We start from the raw sequence: 22570 nt of genomic DNA, 5'->3' as shown, positions 1-22570 counted from the left end.
ATGATTTCTCCTGCAACGATTTCTCACCTCTTCTGTTGCAAATCTCATATTAGTTCCTGCACATTCCTGATGATCACTTGAAGTGCTTCACAATTCCCACCATTCACAATTGCCTGTTGGAGGTTCCTTAGTGCCTAGATAGCACAGTAAACCATATTAATTTCTCCCTGTAGGTATTGAACGTTCTCTTGCCTTAGGCTAGATGCTGTGTGTGCACATTCTACCACATGCACTCCACTTCTACAACATCAAACAGTTTCTGCACCAGTAACAAGTCTTGCGATTGCCCAAGCTCAGGCAGAATGGGATAAGAAAGACAAGTACGCCTATCATCTGATCAAGCAAAATGTGCAAGATGTCATGCTAGGATAGCTCAACATAGTCAATACATCAAAAGAAGCATGGGATATGTTCGTAGCTCTCTACAAGTCCAAGAACACATCCAGGATTCTCACACAGTTTCTCTACCCAATCAGAAGACTCTGGTTCTACTACCTTGGTGAGGATAATGCATAATATTTTGTTGGTGGATTTAGCCTGTCCATTCCCTTGTGGGTAGTAGGGTGTGCTTTTTCTATGGATTACCATAAAGCCAAACAAGAGTTCTTGGATTACCTCATTGACAAAATGTGTGCCTCTATACGACACAATTTCAATGGGGCATCCGAATCGGGTGATCACATTTTCGTATAAGAATCTTGCTGTGCTTCTGGCATCTACCTTTCTGACTGCTTTAGCTTCAGCCCATTTTGTAAAGTAATCAGTGGCCACAATGATATAGCGTGCTTGTGTTCCCTTTGCTATTGTAACTATAACTAACTACAGTTAGTTCAACTAACTAGAGAGGATTAATTCTAACCAAACTTAGGTCAACAATCTAACCTAACCTGTCAAACTAACCTGACCTATCCTACTAACTTAACCTAGGTTATTTTTAGGATTAGTATATTTAGGGTTAATTAAAATTTTATTTTATTATTATCTGTTTAATAAAAAATTATTTTAAAAAAATTTGTTTGGGGGGGGGCATCGCGTGGCATCGTTTGAGAGGGGAGGGGGGGTTTGGGCAGGAGAGGTGCCTGAGAGGGAGGAGTGGGTGAGGGAGGCGATGAAGTGCCTTGCTGGCGAAGGGAGGCGGGAGTCAGGCGGGCGTCACCGCTAACGTCTTCACCACTGGCTGGCACTGCATCGCCACATAGGCGAGCACTGCTGCAACAACAAGGGCCTTAGCTTAGCCCTTGTCTTATAGTAAGGTTTTAGGTAGGGCTTTTAGGGTTGGAGTGACCGCCGGCGAGGGGGGCCGTAGAGAGAGAGAGAGAGAGAGAGAGAGAAGGGGGGGGAGAAGAGGGAGGGGGGGTGGGGGGAGAGAGAGGGAGAGAGGGAGGGGGTAGAGAGAGAGAGAGAGAGAGAGAGAGAGAGAGAGAGAGAGAGAGAATAGGGAGGGGGGGTATAGAGAGACATTGGAATGGAGGGGGGTGGAGAGGGCGAGGAGGGGCTGGAGGAGATGAAGGCGGGGGGGGTGTGGGGGTAAGGGGCTAGTGGAGAGATGGAAAGGGGTGGGTGTGGTGGAGGGTGGAGGGGGTGGTGGAGATGGAGGAGAGGGGGGGGAAGGGGAGGTGGTGGAGAGGGGGGGTGGTGGAGATGGAGGGGGGGGGGAGGTGGTGGTGGTGGTGGAGGGGGAGATGGAGGAAGGGTGTGGGGGGGGGGGAAGATGATGGGGGTGGTTGTGGAGGGGGTGGGTGGGAGGGGGAGGTGGAGGGGGGGGGGGGGGTGGAGGAGATGAAAGGGGGGGGGTGGTGGAGATGGAGGAGGTGGTGGTGGAGGGGGAGATGGAGGGGGGGGGGGGGTGGGAGGAGATGGAAGGGGGGGGGGGGTCGAGGGAGGGGTGGAGGGTGGAGAGGGGGTGGTGGAGATGGAGGAGGGGAGGTGGAGGATGGAGGGCAGTGGTGGAGAGGGGGGGGGTGGAGGGGGTGGGGGGAATGGTGGAGGGGGAGGGGGTGGTGGTGGAAGGGGGGGTGGAGGGGGAGGGGGAGAAAAACTTGACAGACAGAAAACTTTGACAAAAATCCAAAGGGAGGAAGAGATGGTCACTTGAACGCTCTCCAAGTCTTTCTCGATGTAATGGGATTGTTGAGGACAAATGGACGGTGGGTGGATGGCTAGGTTATTGCTACAAGATGGAAGTAACTCACCATGTGAGGATGGGAGTAGGGTGGTGGTTGATGGAGAGGGAGGAGTGTCTTGCATAGGGCTCGGAATGGGGAAGAGGATGGAGGCAAGATGTGAAAGAAAAAGTATGAGAGGGATGGGTGCACTTTTAGGGGGAAGGAGGGAGAGCTGTGGATTTAGTCAAACACATGTGCACCTTTCCCCAACTTCTATGGCTGCTACAAGGGTTACATCAAGGCACTCTTCTAAATCAATCAAAGCATTCTTCAAGTTGGAACAACCCCCTTTTACAATTTTGAAAGAAAAATCATATTCTTGTAAAACTACCAACCATTTGGCCAACCGGCCCATGGGATTTGGTGATTGAAGAACCTACTTTGCAAGACCAGTGCTAGTGAGTATAATGAAGGACTTTCCAGCCACATAATGCTCAAATTTCTCAATGCAGAACACCAAAGACAAGGGATGCTTGTTAGCCTCTGAGTAGCGTCATTCAGTTTCAAGCAATTATCGAGAAGCAAATCGAATGGGATACATGAACCGATATTCCCCTTGCTGGAGAAGAATACCCACCACAGTGTGCTCACCAAGACCTTTAGCATCAATGGATTGCCAACTCTAGTAATAGCATCTAAGGCACTATCTACACCAGTGATGACTGAGCATCCAACCATCTATAGCAAAGAGCTACGGTGACTTCAACACTTAGCACAAACACCTCCCAATGAGCATTTAGTGGCAACAAGATGTGGGGGTTAAAGGCAACTATACCTTAACCCCGATTATGTACAATACTCAAACACCTATATATATGGATGACAGAGAAGATTAGGTGTTCTGCACCCACTAAAACTTCTGTGGCTCTCTCTTCTGGCTCTCCCTCTCTATCTCACCTTCTTCCATTCTGCTTCCGTTGTTGAGATCTCTCAACTGGTATTAGAGCGCGGGTGTTCTAGCTAAGCCTAGTGTGAGCCTGGAGCCCAAAGTCTACTGTTGTAGCTGTCTAGGAGGAAGGAGAAGCTCTATTGGGTGACTTTACTTGCATCCTAGTGTGCAAAAACCTTTGGAAAGTTCTCTGAATTGTTTTGGAGCAAAAAGACATTTTTTAACCATTCCCTTGTTCCTTCTACCAAGAGGCCAGAATGACCTATAGAGGCAACCATTGCTTGCTTTTGCTATCCATTGCACTTTGGGAGTTTGAAAATACCTTCATTCTTGAATTTGGCATCATTTTATTGGATTTTTTGACTGACTATCTTTGCTTCAACGTTTTTCTTCTAGTGTGTTGGAACTCAAGTTTGAAGTAGCCATTCATAGATTTGTCAATTTTGGTGGACTTGAGGTCCTAAAACTTTTGTGTTGCTCATCATTTACACTCCGGTGGTTTTTACAAACATATCTTCTTGCAAAAACGTTTTTTTGGTCTATGTGTTGGACCTAATGATTGAGACCACGATTTTCAAAACCGCTTGTTTCATTGCATTGTGGAGGCCCAAAAACACCTATTTGCTAGCTCTTGCACAATTCCATGGAGATTTGGAGAAGTTTTGTCTCTCTACGGCACCAAATCATCTATTTCTCTATCAAAAATCCATTCAAAGGTTCACACCTTTGTCTTGCTAAGTTTGATTATGCAGTGATGCCCATGTTTTGAGGCATCTCAGGTTCTATTTTCACTAGCGATCATTGTCGTACGATTTGGATATACCTTATGCAAATCACTCTAGTTGTAGTCTGAGTCGTGTGTGCTCATTCATGGTTTGCATTGGATTGCAATGGACGCTTTACAAGCCATTTGGATGCATGGCAATCCTTGTTGGATATGCTAGTAGGCCCAGATTGCTTGTGGGATGCTTTATTGATGGATGTTTAGCACACAGATGCTATTTTATGCTGAGGGATAGCTTTGACATATTGCAGTGGATGCACATGTTGTGCTATGATCTCTTGGATAAGATTTTGTTGATGCATATACTCATGGACAACATTTATGTTTGAGGCATTTTGGCACTTATTGGCATTGGGATTGTCATTGTTTTGCCATTGTAATTGGTATTTTCTTTTGGGCCAGATTTCCTCATATGGATGCATAGTATATGCACATGAGTCAGATGTATTTTGATGCTTTGAGCCTTTGAGTTTTGGTGATATTACCTTCCATTTTGGCATACACATTTGGGTGCACCTGGTATTTGGTGTGATTTATCTCTTGCAGGTACTAGAATTTGGGCTTTGTTTCATTTGCATCATGGTATCCTCTTCCATGTTTGAAAAGGAGTTTTTAATCATTAAAAAGTTTGATGGGACAAACTTTTCTTTATGGAAAGAACAGATAAAGGATGTGCTTATTCAAAAGAAGCAGATTAAACCCTTGGCAGGGATTGGAGCTAAGCTTGCAGAAATGTCTGAGGATGATTGAAATGAGTTGGATGCATTAGAAAATTCTATCTTGTAGAGTCATTTTATTTCATGGTAGTAAATGAGTAGACTACAGAAGATTTGTGGAAGAAATTGTGCCACTTATGAGAAGGAAACTGCCTCTAATAAAGTTTACCTCATGAAGAGGTTGTTTAAGCTGTAAATGAAGGGATCTCCATTGTTTCTCACTTGAATTAATTCAATATTATTTTCAGCCAGTTTCAAGCTCAAAAGATGAATTTTGATGCATAGACTAAGGCAATATTTCTCTTGTGTTCATTGTCATCCTCATGGGATACCTTCCGTATAGCTGTCTCAGTAACTCTGCACTTGGTGCAGTACTAAAGTTGGATGATGTTGTGGGTAGCTTGTTGGCCGAGTAGATTAGAAGGAAGTCTATGGATGGCAACAAGTAGGATGCAGCCTTAAATGTGCAAAGGGGTAGATCGTAATTCAGGGGGAAGTCCCAAGAAAGAGGGTAGTCTCATAGCAAATCCAAGGCACAAAACATTGAGTATTACCATTGTGGCAAGAAGGGCCACATGAAAAAGGATTGCTACAAGCTGAAAAGAGATCAAAAGGATAAGAAAAAGAATGCAAATGGAGGTTCAAATAAGAAGGAAGAGAGTCCAAGGGAGGACAAAGGAAAAATGAAGATCAAGGAGATTAATGCAATCACTGAAAGTAGTGACAATGACATTCTCTTAGTCTACTTGCAGACTTTCTTACCACTTCAAATGATGCATATTCCCACAATTGGATTTTGGATTCTAGTGCTTCATTGCATGTTACTCCCCATAGGGAATGGCTCTCCACTTTTGACAGTGGAAAGATAGGTTGTGTGTATCTTGGAAATAACTATGCATGTGACATAGAGGGAACAGGTGACATAAAATTTTCTTTTGCAAATGGGTCTGAATTTGTTTCGAAAAATGTGATACATGTGCCTAAGCTGACCAAGAGTCTCATTTCAGCGGGTCAACTAGATGATGCTAGTTTTCATACCACTTTTGGCTTTCAGAGTTGGAAAATTCAGAAGGTCTCTATGGTTTTGGCCAGGGGTGCCAAGTGTGGGAATTTGTATCCCTTACATGTATCAAGGGTGTCTGATCATGTTGTTGCATTAACTAAGTAGCCAGGTACTTCTTTGTGGCATTTCCGGTTGAGGTACATGAGCCAGAATGGAATGAAACTCTTATGCCATTTGGGTTATGTTTATGACTTGGAATTTTGTGAGCATTGTCTCTATGGGAAGCATACTAAATCAGCCAACAAAAGAAGGGGAAAGAAAGAGCTTGAAAGGCTGAATACTATGTGACATTCATTGATGATGCAACTAGGAAAGTGTGGGCTTATGCTATAGCACAGAAGAGTGATGTGTTCCAGGTATTTCAAAAATTATTGGCTTTGGATGAAATCAGTCAAGTAGAATGCTTAAATGCCTATGGACTGATAATGGTGGGGGAGAGTATATCTCTCATGACTTTTAGCATCTATGTGATACACGTGGGATCAAGAGGGATCTCATGTCTCCTCATACTCCAGAGCAAAATCTAGTTGCAAAACAGATGAACTACACCATTCAAAAAAGGTTGCAATGTATGCTTTCCAATGCAAGTCTTTGTGGTAGTTTTTGGGTGAGGCAATGAAGACTATAGTGCATGTGATCAATAGATCACCTAGTAAGAGTTTGGATGGTTGTATTCCTGAAGAGGCATGGAGTGGCAAGAAGCCCTCTTACTTTCAATTGTGTATATTTGGGTGTGAGGTGTATGTACATGTCCCAAAAGAGCTTTGAAAGAAATGAAGCCATGATTTGGTCTTCAATGAGAAGAAGATGCATAAGACACCCATGAGGGATGTGTAAATGAGGAGAATCACTTTCTAAGATGTGAATCCACCCACATATGTTGATAGACATCAAGTTGTCCATGCACCGAATGTGCAGGAAATGGTGCCACTAGGTACTCCCATAGGTACACAATCGAGGGCAGATGATGAATCATCTACCAGTGGAAATGATGAGCCAAATGTGGCTGATATGCAGATGGGATAGCAAGCTCAAATTCCCTTCAGAAGAACATCTAGAGTGTCTAGACCACCTAAGATTTGTTCCAGGGGTAGATTATGTGATGCATACTGATTGCGGGGAGCCTTCTTGCTACACAAAGGCTATGATGTGCAAGGATCAGTGCAAGTGGGAGTATGCTATGCAATCAAAGATAAATTCACTCATGAAAAATAGGACTTAGTACTTGGTTTCTTTGCCACATGGAAAGAAAGCATTGCCATGTAAATGGGTCTATAAGATGAAGGTAACAGGTGATGATGTGCCTAAGTATAAGGCCCGTTTGGTTGCTAAAGGGTTCAAGCAAGAGAAGGGTGTGGACTTTGATGAGATCCTCTTCACTTGTGAAGATGACCACATTTAGATGTGTATTTGAACTTGTGGCAATAGAGGATATGGAGCTTATGTAGATGGATGTCAAGACAACTTTCTTGCATGGGGATTTGCATGAGGAAATTTACATGGTATAGCTGGAAGGATTTGAAGAAAGGCAAAGAGAATTTGGTTTGCAAGCTCACAAGAAGTCTCTATGGCCTTAAGCAAGCACCTAGGGAATGGTATCAAAATTTTGATGCTTTCATTCAGTCCCAAGGTTTCAAAAGAAGTGAGATTGATCATCACTACCTCTACACTAAAAGAGCTAAGGATAATATCCCGATACTCCTGGTACTTTATGTGGATGAAATGCTATTGGCTAGCAAGAACACTTATGAGCTCAATGCATTGAAGGCCAAGTTGCATGAGACATTTGATATGAATTTGGGACCTGTAGTTCATATTCTTGGTATGCACATCACGCTTGATCGAAGTAGGAAACTCATTTGGATTTCACAAAAGGAGTGTGTTACAAAAGTGTTGCAGCGTTTCAATATGGAGGGGGGTAAGGCAGTAAGTACTCCATTGCGTCCATATGTGAAACTAAGTCAAGTAGATAGTCCCAAATCAGATTAGGAGAGGGCCATGATGGCCAAGGTTTCATATGCATTAGCGGGGTTGGTAGTCTTATGTATACTATGATAGCTACTAAATTGAACATTGCATTTGTTGCAATGGGAGTTGTTAGCCGATATATGGATAATCCAAGAAAGAGGAATTGGGAGATAGTTAAGTGCATCATGAGGTACATGAAGGGTAACAAGGAGATGTGTTGCTTTGGCAGAGGAGAGATGCATGCTCTTGGGTACACATATTCAGACTATGCAGGGCATGTGGATAGCAAGAGATCCACTTTTGGTTATGTATTCACCTTTGCAGGTGGTGCAATGTCGTGGATGTCTCGTGCACAAAAGTGCATTGCTTTGTCTACCATAGAGGCAAAGTATGTTGAAGCCACAGAGGGTTGTAAGGAGGCTATATGGCTGGATTGGCTAGTGGGAGATTTGGGGATTCATACAGGTGTACCACATTGCATAATGATTCCATGAGTACTTTTCAACTAGTACAGAATCTGGTCTTTCATGCAAAGACCAAACACATTGAGGTCAAGTATCATTTTATCAGGGAGGTACTTGAGGACAAGCACATAGAGCTTTTCAAGATTCATACAAATGATAACCCTGCAGATATGCTGACAAAGAGTCCACCTAGTCAACGGTTTGAGTATTATCGTGTATTCATGGGCATTAGATAGTATGTCCATTGATTGTTCTCCCTTAAAATCACATTGGCCTTTAAGTGGGAGGTTGTGGGGGTCAAAGGCCACTATACCTTAACCTTGGTTATGTACAATACTCAAACACATATATGTATGGATTACATAGAAGATTAGGGTGTTTTGCACCCAGTAAAACTGTGGTGGCTCTCTCTTTTGGCTCTCCCTCTCTCTCACCTTCTTCCATTCCACTTTTGTTGTTGAGATCTCTCATGAGATGCAAAGGTAGCCTTGAAGATAGACAATGATGCCTCCTACAAGACACATGACTGGTGCCTCAACACAAAGAGACCAAGCATGAGGTAGCTGTAAACGGTTGAGAGAAACAAAACTACAATGTGCTAGCGAACGAACCACAATGGCTTCAACTCACACACCACCGAAGATTGGATAGTATGTCCATTGATTGTTCTCCCTTAAAGTCACATTGGCCTTTAAGTGGGAGGTTGTGGGGGTCAAAGGCCACTGTACCTTAACCCCGGTTATGTACAATACTCAAACACATATATATATGGATTACATAGAAGATTAGGGTGTTTTGCACCCAGCAAAACTTTGGTGGCTCTCCCTCTCTCACATTCTTCCATTCCGCTTTTGTTGTTGAGATCTCTCATGAGGTGCAAAGGCAGCCTTGAAGATAGACAATGATGCCTACTACAAGACACATGACTGGTGCCTCAACACAAAGAGACCAAGGCACCATGAGGTAGCTGTAAACAGTTGAGAGAAACAAAACTACAATGCGCCAGCCAACAAACCACAATGGCTTCAACCCACACATCACCGACTTCTACAATGCCAAGAGCACAACGACCCTCAAGACTTGGCCAACCAAGCGATAGCCCTCTAATAGCACTCAACTCCAAGAGATAATAGGTAGCCAAGCTTCAAGCAACTCCAAGATTGCAAGCAACCAAGATGCTTGACTCCATTGACCTCTAATCATGATGCCCCAATGCTCCTAGCAAAGGTTATCTATAAGCCTCACTACATGCAGTGTGAACACCATAGTAAAATTTCACACCTGCAAACAAACTCACCCATGCTTATGTTGCAACAGCTGGGAGAGGCGATGATTTTTTTTAATAGTAATAGAATCTTCAAAGATTCTAACATAATGTTGGAAATTTTGAAGATTCTAAAGCATCTTAACCTAACCAATGGTTGGGTTCTCAATTGACATGTGGCAATTATCATCATAGGAGTGTCAACCTGGTGACACATGGCACACTATCTTATTTGCCACATCATCCACTTTAGCAGTTATTGACATGTGGCACCCGTACTTATTTGCCACAGCATCCAACCAACCCAGAGTGCCATGTCACCTTAACTACCATGTAGGCACTTCCACCTCAATTGCCATGTCATCAACCATGTAGGCCAACCAATTGTCCAAAATCCAATGCTGGTAATATGCATCATCTGAAGTGGTAAGCAAGTATGCAAGTAGACTAGACATGAAGAGAATGCCATTGTCACTATTATCAGTGATGAGTGACTGCATTGATCTACTCGATCTTCATTTTTTCTTTGTCCTCCCTTGGACTCTCTTGCTTCTTATTTGCACCCCAATTTGCATTCTTTTTCTTATCCTTTTGCTCTCTTTTCAGCTTGTAGCAATGCTTTTTCATGTGGCCCTTCTTGCCACAATGGTAACACTCAATGATTCGTGCCCTGGATTTGCTACGAGACTTCCCCCTTTCTTGGGACTTCCCCTGAACTGTGATCTACTTCTTTGCACATTTAGGGTTGCATCCTACTTATTGCCATCCATAGACTTCTGTCTAATCTCCTAGGCCAACAAGCTACCCAGAACATCATCAGACTTCAGTATTCCACTAGGTGCAGAGTTACTAATAGCTACATAGAAGGTATCCCATGAGGCAATGAGCATAAGAGGAATATTGCCTTAGTCTCCGCATCAAAATTCATCTTCTAAGCCTAAAGCTGGCTGAAAATAATATTGAATTCATTCAAATGAGCAGATCAAACAATCTCTTTATGAGGTAAACTTTAATAGAAGAAGTTTCCTTCTCATAAGTGGCACATAATTTCTTCGACAAATCTTCCGTAGTTTACTCATTTACTACTGTGAAATAGACTAACTCAGCAAGATGAAGTCTAAGAGTAGACTTTGCTAATGCATCCAACTCATCCCAATCATCCTCGGACATATCTATAGGCTTAGCTCCAATCCCTGCCAAGGGTTTAATCTACTTCTTTTGAATAAGCACATCTCTTCTCTATTCTTTCCACAAAGAAAAGTTTGTCCCGTCAAACTTTTTAATGTTGAAAAACTCCATGAAAGAGGATGCCATGATGCAAATGAAACAAAATCCCAAATGCTAGTACCTGCAAGAGAGAAATCACACCAAATACTAGGTGCACCCAAATGTGTATGCCAAAATAGGAGGTAATATCACCAAACCTCAAAGGTTCAAAGCATCAAAATGCATCTGACTCATGTGCATATACTATACATCCATATGAGCAAATCTGGCCCAAAAGAAAATGCCAACTGCAATGGCAATGGCAATGGAAAAACAATGGCAATCCCAATGCCAATAAGTGCCAAAATGCCTCAAGCATAAATGTTGTCCATGACCATATGCATCAACAAAATCTCATCCAAGAGATTATAGCACAACTTGTGCATCCATTGCAATATGATGCCAGTCTCTATGTCTGAGCTGTGAGGATCTTTTGAAGAATGTCATTGTGCTTGTGGTTGCACACATAAAGGTAAAAAAACATTAGTAGCATCAATAACATGTTTGTTAAAAACTTTCGCACACCGTAAGAACCAAGTTGACCATAGTGCCGAAGCTTAGATTGTGTTCCAATTTGGTGGAGCTCTGTTAGGGGTCGCCTAGTAGGAGATACATGTAGTTTAGCAGTATTCTAGCATGACGAATATGAGATGTAGGCCACAAGGTTTTGGATAGTCTACGATTGAGGAATAGGTGCGGTATATCCTCCTGGGCACTTCTACATTGCTTGCAAATGCCGTCACAGTGTCTGATCCTGCGAAGCAGTCTAGACTCCTTTGTGTAGGATTAGCCAAAGCAAGCAAGATTGCTTTCTTAGTGATATCTTTGTCCCATACCTTTTTGAATCTCTTCATCCAAGTTCCCCAAGAGTCTCTCTTGCACCATTTCAAGTTGAGTGTATTTAGTATTTCTTCCTGGCCTTCCACCCAAATTGGGAGCAAAATTAACTAGTTTTGTCCAGCTCATCTGAATTCCCTCAGACATGGTCTGAGGTGGCCTCCCATCCATGACAGGCTTTCTCTTGACCAGACCCCTTTCTCTCATGAATCAACCTCAGGTTAAATTTGTTGAGATAAATCAGGGTCTAGCACTGCCTTGGTTATCCACTTGTTCATAAATCTTGCCACTGATATCTCAATGTTCACTATCCCCAAACCTCCAGCATCCTTAGGCAGTGTGCATACTTGCCATTTGACCTTGGCCATCTTGTGGTGGTCAATGTCCCTCCTCCCCCACAAGAAGGAGCAGAAGGGACTGTTAATTTTTCCCATACTCTTCTTGGTTGGGCTCCAACAGGAGATGAAGTATAGGATAGATGGATAGATATAATGGTTAAGAACAAAATTCCTTCTTGCTAGAGTTGGCTGAAGTCCTTGCCACTTGTTGAGTTTATCCTTGACTTTATCTATTACCCAATCCCACCTTTCATTTATTGAGCATCTGAAGCCCATTGAGATACCAAGCAATCTGAAGATCTCTCCATCCTTTATGACTTTGCAAACTTTTTCTAGGAGAAGTTGGGGAGGAGGGTTCCTGGTGGCATGTGTACTTATGCTTTCGTGGTTAATTTTGGAATCTAAGGCTAGATAGAAATTGTTAAGGCATTCGCAAGGCTTTGTTAACTAAAAGGTCATCGTTGTGTAGAGATAGGTTAGTATCATCCGTGAATTGTTGATAGATGATCTACCTCCCTTCTTTGACTTGAATTCCTTTCAAGGATCCGCTATCAACCTTGTCTTGGATGAGCCATCCTAGTGAGTATACTGCAATAGCAAAGAGAAGGGGAGCTAGAGGGAAACCTTGTCTGATAGACCTCTCTAGCATGAAGGGAGGATAGCTCTTGCCATTTCTCGATCTTTTCTCAAGCTTGGGAGAGAAGGAGCTTGATGTAGGAAATGTATCCCAGACTTACTCCCATGTCCTAGATGAGGATAGGATAAAGCCCCATTCCATCCTAACGTAGGCTTTGTCAAAATCTACCTTGAGAAAGCAGATATCTCGTTGGGTTTACTTGGCAAGTTCTAGTCCTTCCCATAGCGTTAGGATAGCCTCTAGAATGTGTCATCCTTCGATGAATCCTTTTTGTTCTTCCCTTATCCACCACTACATCTTGAATTCTTAGACTATTAGCTAGAGCTTTGGCAAAAATCTTGTAGCTAGTGTTCAGGGGCTTGGCATTTCACGAGTAGGTTTTTGCAAGTTTTGCAAGTTTTTATTGAATTCTTCCTATAGCTTATGGCATGCCATTAAAGATCGTATGGTGTAGAACTCTTACAACCACCTTGATCTCTAGCTACAAGGATTGATTTGATGCAACCATAATGTGTTTTTTATTGGGAAAATTTAAGAAAACTATGCATCTAGCATTGGGAGAAAATTAAAATAATGTTATATGCACAACTTATATTCTTACATGCAGAGAGGACCCAATAAAAAGAGACACATCTCCCACAAAACTAGCAATGATTGATGTTCAAATATTTGACCTATGGATGACCATTGTCGATGCCAATCCTCTGAACCCTTATCTTGCAACTGCTTCAATTTCCTAAAGGCCTTTTTGGTCTCCTCTACGATATCTTGTGCCATGTCCCAATCAATGATTGCAAAATGACATGCACCATTTGAAGTAAAATCAAGCAAGATATTACTAGGATGCAAACCATTGATCTTGATGAAATTGTGCTACTCCTTGCATGAGAACATGAATCAAAGAAAGGATATTCATAAAAAAATACTTCGTTCTTTCTCACATGTCTCTTGATTCACTAACTACATCATTAAGCCTTCCTTGTATGTGTGCCCTCTTCTCTACTTCTCCTTTGAAGTGCAAATCAATGTACTGCTTGAAGTACCCTTCAAGTTGGAGGAAAAATTTGACAATATCCTACCATTAAAATATGCTAGATGGTCCATATGGACTCTTTCATACTTGCATTTTAACTGGAACCAGAGGATAGCACTTCCAATAGCATCTTATCTAGACAAGTACCCACCTTAGTGTCAGCTCCATCTAGGAACTCAAACTTGAACTTGTACTCCATACACAGGCCTCCCAAAGCCAATATTTCACACTCCAAGGATTCCATGAGATTTGATGAAGAAAAGGGTGAGAACTCAAACATTAGAGCTCTATGGAATCCCATGTCTAACCCCATTCTTGAACCATGGCCTTATGGCTCAGGGAATCAATATCCAACATAATGGGAAGTTTTGGGTGATCTTAGCCCGACATGATAAATCCATTTGCAAGGCAAACTAGTATGTAAAAGGAGCCATAGGAACCTCCAACATCATATGTACTAGAAACCATGCGGAGTATTCCCATTCCCACTATATCGATGAATCCTACAAAACTGCATGTGTGATTCTATGAGGGAGAACCATTTGTTAGTGGCAATTTTAAGCCAAGGATGCCAATTAGCTATCAACCATTAAATCCTATGGCACCAATGAAAAGAAAATGGGACTTAGGGGGACATATTACCACCATGAACAATGGCTTCCCACCCCCCTTTATATCCAACCTAGGCTTGGGGGGCTTAGAAGGCACTCCCTATCCCATGGCAACACCCTATAGACTGCTGATGCCCAATATAAGTGTGCCTATGCCGAGGCTATTGCGATTGCAACCAGTAATCCAAGCCCATCTAGAAGTTCCAGTCCCTAGCTAGTGGTTCAGGAACCTCCAATGCTACTTTTACATGGCCAAAGACCTTCTATAATCAACCTTCAGAGCCACCCACCTACACAGTACATAGCCCTCTTCACCAATAAATCCTCTTGCTAAACAGATGGTACTACTGATGAAGCCATGAGGATCCTAGTGTAAGAGCTAGGAAGGGGGGCCATGCCACCAACCTTCAGTGGAAGGGATATCAACTCATATAGGAGTAAACCGGTCACAATCTCCAAGCTCATAATCAAATTTTTAGGCAAAGGAGATCCAGTGTCCCATGTGGAAAGATTTCAACAAATCTGCAAGACCTTTGGGGACATTGGCAACTTGAACAAGATCAATTCCTTTGGATTAAGCTTCGATGTGGCAAGGAAAGAAAGTGGTATAGGGCACTAAACCTTGAGGAAAAAATCAATTAGAACATGCTAAGGAAATTATTTATGGCCGGGTTTTCCCCCAGCATTCCCAAATGGAGCCCTATAACTAATTGTATGAAGTTAAATAGAAGGAGACCAAGCTCCTCCACAACTACATTTTCTAGACCAAGCACCTAAATTCACGGGGCAAGCCACATGAAAGGATGAGTGGGCCACATGAAAGGATGAGTGGTGTACAAGTTTTAACATGCTTCCTTATAGGGTTGTGGTACTCCAAGCTCCATGATTAGCTCTTTGCCATGATTGAGTTGTTGTAGCAAGACTACTATACACACAGGTGATAATATGAAAGAGAAATCCCAAGGCGATAAGACCCAAATGACTTCATTAGGTGTGTCCCAAACTGTTCAAACTACTAGTGCTAATGAAACTAAGGAGACAACTCTACCCAGTTATTCAATAGGTAAGTCCTCACTACGAGGCATTCACATCTCTAGCAACATGTGGAGATATATGCCATAGCGCATTGGGTGGAGATAATCTCCCAGAAGTTCCGGAAGAAGGCCAGGGTCAAGCCATCCCCCTTCGGGCACTTCTGGGTCGGGAGAGCCTTGAGGGCTTCCCATAGCTCCTCATCTGTGAAAGGCTCCTCAAGTCTGTTGCATAAGTCCTGTGACACTACTGACGGAACATGATCCCAAACTAGCTCTCGAGCCACAAGACCAACTGGGGTCATCCTCTCCGTCTGAAAGAGCTAGCTGTAGAAACCCATGGTCATGTCCAGAATCTCCTACGGGTCAGTGTGCATGATGCCCTGTGAGTCGTGGAGACACTGTAGATGTGTGCCTATCGATCGGGGCCCAGTGGTTTGAAAGAACGGCTTCGTCATGCTGTCCCCCTACTGCACCCATCGGGCCCGGGAGGAATGATAGGAGAACTCTTCATATGATTCCATTCCAGAATCCATCACTAATGCTTTCACCTTTGATATGGAGCATATCACATCCTTGGACACAGTTTCCAGGAGCAGTACAGATCAGCACACAGATCAGCACATCAGTCTTCAAGACATTCCAGATAGGCTCAGTCATGCTGCATTGCACCACCTTTGGATCCAGTTATCACCACCTTCGATCATCAGATCATTCCTCAATGTGAGGATATTTATGCATCAGTGCGATCCTGCCCCTATGGAGTGGACATCATCAGGTTTTGCCATAGCACAACTTGGGGAATGTTAGTGTTTCTGCATGCACTTATGGCTGTAGTATACAATACTTACTTGATGCAGATCTGTGATTGGATCCCCGACTTTAGATCAGCCCCGACATCAACATTCAGCACCTTGGATGCCTCAGGGACATCTTATGCATATTCAGTGATATTTCAAGCCTCTAGGCCTTTATACTGTCATCTCCTTCTTGATGAGCCTATGGTAGTTGCTACATCCCATGTCGATGAATATTTATCCATGCACACAACAAACAACCTTCAGCTCATGATAGTTGAGCATACAGGTTTGACAGGTTGCCATAACTTGTCAGTTTTACAAGCCTCTTCATTAGCAGAGCAATGTATCACACTTGCACCTTTGGCGCGAGCTTTTATGCATCCCCTAGATCACTCAGTCCACACCGACTATGTGGTCTTCTTTGACCCTATATCATTCTGTTTGGATGTTCATATTAATATGCATGAATGCACAACAACTCTTTTGTGCTTATGGTTATGTTTGGATATTTTAATATGCATGATTTCCCAAACATGTTCTTATGGTTATGTTTGGATATTTTAATATGCATAATTGCCCAAACATGTTCTTATGGATTGTGTATGTGCTTATGGGCTTAAGGCTTACTCATTGACTTATTCTCTATTTTCTTAATCTTCTGTGAAGGAACTTAAATTCTTATACTTATACACTTATATGCCTTTTCTTATGCTTATGCATTTACATGCATATGCTTATGTCATTATATATACCTATGCTTAACAAGTTATGCACTTATGTTTATGCTCTTATATGCTTAGTTTATGCGCTTATGCTTAGCTTAAGAGTTGAAGTGTATGTTCTTATGCTTAAGAGTTCAAGTGTATCCTTATGTTGATATGTACATTGGATTATGTTTATATGTCCAATGCTTATGCACTATTTGCTTAATCCTATGCTTATGCTTATTCTCATTCTTGTGTGCTTATGGGCTTAGTCATATGTTCTTATTGTTTTGTTTGAAAGATTAAATGCTTGTGAATTTGCTCATTTGGATTGTTTATGTGCTTATGGGCTCAAGCCTTAGTCATATGTTCTTATTGTTTTGATCAAAAGATTAGATGCCTATGAACATATTCTTACAGATGCCTAGGAACATGTTGAGTGAATACGAGGTATTATGATTTTTTGATGTACTTATTCATTACTAGATTTTTTTAATTTGAAAAACATCTCGTTTCATTTATCTTTCACTTGGATCTTTTGAAATGTTGGATTCTTTTTAACAATCCAAAATTAAGGTTTAACGATGAGAGGTTTGTTTGCTTTCATTGGAACTTGCTTGTTTTCTTTCTTCAAATCAATGGAATGCATATACCCCCACATTTCTTCATTCAACCCATTCCCTGTCGCACATGTGCCCACAATACGTCACATGGACATGCTACAGGTCCATGTTGTGGAAAAAATCAAGCATGACTTGGAGTGGATGAATTTTAACACTCATGTACACGCACAGGTTTGGGATCAAGCGAGAGAATGCTTCGAGAAGCATGCTTTAAACAATGCACGATTCAACTTGAGAGGCTTAAAGAAGATCTGGAGAGATAGGCACCTGACATATCTAAAGAATATCATGGTAAATACATCATGGCTTGTGTGGATGTCTTCTTGAGTCGTGGTTACATCAATCGTGCAGAGTACGACTACATACAAAAGGATGTGGAAGAAGTGACCCACCTAGTCACGATAATGATAGTGGAAGTACATCTGATAGCAATGCAGAGCAGTAGATGATTTGTTTTGAGACATCGTGGTGGTGTCCTATTGTGACTCCTATATTTTTCATGCATATGAATTTTATCAAGATAAAGGCATATCTTCATGGCTATAATGTTAATGCCTACATTGTCTACCTTCATGGCTATAATATTGATAGGTGATGGGTATAATGTTCATACACCTGATGGGTAAAATGGTTAAACTATATGGTGATGTTAAAATAACTAGAGTTAGGGCTTAAGATGTTGGGTTTAATATTGTTGAAAGTTTATGTGCTTATCAGTCCTCGTTACTTTACAATTTATACGCTTATTCGATCACAAGAAGTCATGGGAGCTTGATGCATTCATGGTGGATGATGCCCCCAGACAAAGTTCATAGCATATTCACTAAAGACTTGGTTGCCCCACTTGGGTGAGTTGTACAACTACCGTGGTACATAACTTTAAGCAAAGATAATCTTAAACCTTTTCTCTTACAACTCGTTGCTTCGTTGGCATGTAGGCATATGGGTATGGGCAACTAGGAACTTGTCTCATGAAAACTAGGACACCGATGGTGCCATAGAGTCATATCATAGCACGTTGAAGTATAAATGTCTTACAGGGAGGATGAAGTCCATAACTACATCCTCGATCACAAACAAGTCATGGGAGCCTAATGCATTCATTGTGGATGATGCCCTTGCCGAGGTGGGTGCTCTAAGGTACATACAGGTTCGTGTGCATGATAAGATTAGAATGCCTCCCTCAATGTCATAACACATATGTCATTGCAGGATAGTTTTAGACTGGACATATATCTATGCCTATGGCACATCCAACGTACGTGGCTAAAGAACTTAGTCAAGAAGGTGCACGATTGGCCCACTAAATCTGCCATGTTCAAGAGCCTCGGAGCCATAATGAACATACGTGGGTTGCCTGGGCAACGAATGAAGACCCAAGAGGACCATGTGAGGGATTTGGTGGCGAGTTTTATGGTGAGGTTTGAGCACCAGACAAAGTTCATGCGTATTTACAAAATACTTGGTTGCCCCACTTGGGCAAGTTGTACAACTACCGTGGTACATAACTTTAAGCAAACATAATCTTAAACCTTTGATCTTACAACTCATTACTTCATTGGCTTGTAGCCATGTGGGTGTGAGCAACTAGGCACTTGCCTCATGCAAATTAGGACACTAATGGTGCCATAGAGTCATATCATAGCACGTTGAAGTCTAGATTTCTTATAGGAAGGAAGGGCTCCATTGGTCAACATATGGACTGGTTGTTGGACGATTTGTTGTGGAAGTGCCTACCTTACTATTGGTATGTTGACATGGTGAACAATAAGGGATTCAAAAGAACTATAATATTGAGGGCATATTCAAGAATGCAGTCCATTGAGCGAAGGACATTCCCAAGGAGTACGTCACCTTTCTCGAAGCTGCTCCCTCTTCCTTCTACGACTTCCTTCCCTCGACTTTTTTTCCCATTTTTCCCCTCCTTGTAAGTTAATGTGAGCAGTCACCTCCTTTCATGCACCTTCCTTGCTCATTTTTCCTCTCTCCTCTTAGTTGTTCCTTTGCCAGGGCCCCTTTTTCCTTGTTTCCTTTCTCTATTTGCTATCTTTTATAAACGTAATGCATGTACTGAGTACAAATTGCTTAAAGGAGCTTGCTAAATTGCAGTAAACAGACTTGTTCCCCAGTTTTTGTCTGAAATTCAGTCAAGTTTGTGCAAGAATACAAAAACCACGAGTACCCACAAGCTAGAAGACGTATTCACGAACAAAAAACTAAAAATAATTGACCTGAAACACAATAAATATAGCTGTAAAATGCTATTTTTCCTAAGGATGTGTGCCCACACCAAATCAACCTCGACTGGCCACTCCTGAAAACCATCGTAGAGGCAAAACAAATAGCAAACAAGTTGTGTAAGTCCTCGTTGAGCTGTGTATAGCTCAAATTCTACACCAAAACAGCTTAAGGGGCTGCAGGTTCACGCTGCCTGCCCGTTGTGGAGCCCGGCCATCCCAATCTGCTTGCAAACAGCCAAAACCTGCCACCAAATTGATGCGGGCAGCAAGACACAAGATGGCAGCTCCTCGTGTCGTCCTCTTCTTCGCAACAAACAAGCACCACCTGAGCAGGGACGCAAGAGGGATTGAAAGAAGGTATTTGATGCTAACTGAAAGCCACATGAAAGTAAGAGAACGGACAAAAAGGAGACTATGTATTCCACGATCAACCACCACCAACACCAAAAACATTAAGGGATACTGAAAACCCTAACCCTAGAAAATGAAAAGACACCTACATTACCGTACCTTTGTAGTGAAACCATTCAACCTGACTACCACCTCATACAGTTAATTGTTTCTAGCCGAGGATCCTAGGCCTCAGGTTGTGACGGCCTAAGAGAAGGCTTAGTCCCAAATCCCTTCGGTCATGTCACAACCCATGATGCATCTCACGAGATGCTTGAGGCCTTGAAGATCCTCCTGGTACAAAAATGCCCACAAGAAGGACTGTTGCCCATCTTCTTTGTGCAATGCTGAGACCTGATTGATACTCTACTCCGCTCTGCACTCTACTTCGCTCTGCATTCTAGGAGATATTTGACTCCTGTCAAATGACTCATCTCTCTTTCCAGGATGGATATGCATGATCACAAAGGGGGAGACAGGGCCAACCTCCACCAGCAGAGACCAATCGCCCTCTCAGAAACAGCCAACAAGATTTTGGCCAGGGTCTTGAGCTTACACCTGCATCCTCTCCTACCTAACATCAACCACGACATATAGACAGGCTACGTTCAAGAGAGGAGCATCTTGGACGACAACATTTTCTAGGAGGCCACAAATTGGACTGCCAGAAGTCCCAGCCACTTGGGATCCTTTTCGGACTTTGAGAAGGCATACAAGTCAATCGCACTTTCTTGGACAGTACCATGCGGTGGCTTAGTTTCTCAACGGGTTGAGGAATCCATCGGTTGTATAGTCTACCATACTAGTTGGTACCTGCTCCCAGGTTACCACAAGACCTAGAGAAGCTTGAGGCAGCTGGTTTCCATTGGTTATATAGTCCATCATACTTGCTGGTCCCCCTCCTCACGCTAGCACAAGACCTAGAGAAGCTGCAAGCAGCTGGTTTTTCTCTTTCAGCCCCTTCTGTATACTGATATTTGTATTCAAAGTGTCGATAGAAGGTACTTTTTTCTGAAAAAGCTGACGTAGAGATGACATCTCTATGCTCACGGCGCAACAGGTTATTGTTTCATGCTGGCCGCAGGTGTCATTTCATGGCTCAGCAAGAAGAGTGACGCCAGCTCTACTTGCTGATCTTGCTGGTCCAATGTAGACTACATCTCTTGAAGAGCCTCAAACTTCTGTGCCTGAAAGATGTTCTGTTTTAGACAGCACCTTGGTTGCATAAAGCATGTGATGGGTTTTTTATGTAAGCATTGATGCAATCTGTGAAACATAGCTTGTGGCCATGCAATATCCTAGGAGTTAAACATGTGTAGGAGGTTGTCAAAGATCACAATTGTAGGTTGAAAGTAAAAAAGATAAAGGTGTTAGGAGTTAGGCAATGCAAGCCAAGGAGTGCCTGCCCATGTGTAGTCTTCTCTGGAGTAGTAGAACAGAACGTGGTCTTTTGTCATGAGTTACGGTCTTTTACCTCATTAAACAATTGACAAGGCATTTGTTGTTCTTCACTTATCATTTATTCATGTACTGAAATGTGTGCAGAAGTCAAGTGTATTTATTTAATGCAATGCAAGTGCCACATCTGGGTTCCTGACAAGAAATTTCAGATCAGTTGGCCTTCTGATTTTGCACTCAAATGCTGGAATAGTTATCAACTTCATTTGCATGCTAGCAAAATACATGCCATTTTACAGTGTGATTCTACACAGCTGGACCGATTTTGTCTGACGTGTCTGTGTTTCAGCAACAATTCGTAGGTTTCAATGCTGAGCTGCAATGGATGTTATCTATACTTATCAGGCTAATGTTTGCATTTGCAGTTTCATTGAAGTGCTTCTTGTTCCTGGTATTAGTGCTGACGTAGGTAATTTGCAGTTGTTGGAGTTATTCTTAGAATGAATGCTCTTGTACTAGCTTAGGTGATTGCCCTTTGGTTGTACTACACTGGTATCCGCCCAGTCTGAATCACAGAGTCCACCCAGCTCCGAAAATGTGCTGTAAGTCATTCCATATGTGCTTGTACCCTTCAAGTACCTGAGCACCCATAATCCTGATTTCCAGTGATCCTCCCATGGTTGTGACGAGAGCTAATAGAGAGCCCGAACGGCAAAATAGATACATGATCGGGTATAGGTTAAGTAAACCAAGCTTCCGACAAACTGACGATACTTACTACCATCCACCAACTGAGATGTATTCTCCTTACTCAGCTTAGCCCTAACCTCCATCAGTGTCACCGTTTCCTTGCAGTCCTTCATCTGGAACCGCTTCAAGATCTCAGAACAGTCCCAATCAGTCATCTCAAATTCCTTCATCAAGGGACCCTTGACCTGTACAATCTTTCCCTTGTGATCACCCATAGTAATCAAATCAACATACAGGATTATAATTACCTGTGTCTCTCCCTTTGAAAGGAGGTACGTGTTCGCATTCGATGGACTTCACAATAGGCCAATCCCGTTGAAGAAGTCATCAATACATTGGTGCCATGCCTTGGAGGCCTATTTCAACCCGTGTACAAGAGGGTTGGCAGACCTGCAATTTGATGTGATTTTGACAAACCAGTGAAACCAGCCTTCACTACAAAGGGTGGTGAGATCCACTTTAACCACAGCATACCCAGTAGATAATCAAATCATTAATCACCACAAATTAAATCATAGGGAGCTAGAGCGCTCCTACTCAGAAACAAAGACACCGATTGGCCCCAAACATGGCGCCCTTGCGGTATTTCTTTAATATTC

The sequence above is a fragment of the Dipteris shenzhenensis genome, chromosome 32, assembly GCF_047967505.1.
Source record: "Dipteris shenzhenensis isolate YYH24624 ecotype China chromosome 32, Dip_SZ_1.0, whole genome shotgun sequence".
NCBI lineage: Eukaryota > Viridiplantae > Streptophyta > Polypodiopsida > Gleicheniales > Dipteridaceae > Dipteris > Dipteris shenzhenensis.
This window is presented reverse-complemented; position numbering follows the sequence as displayed.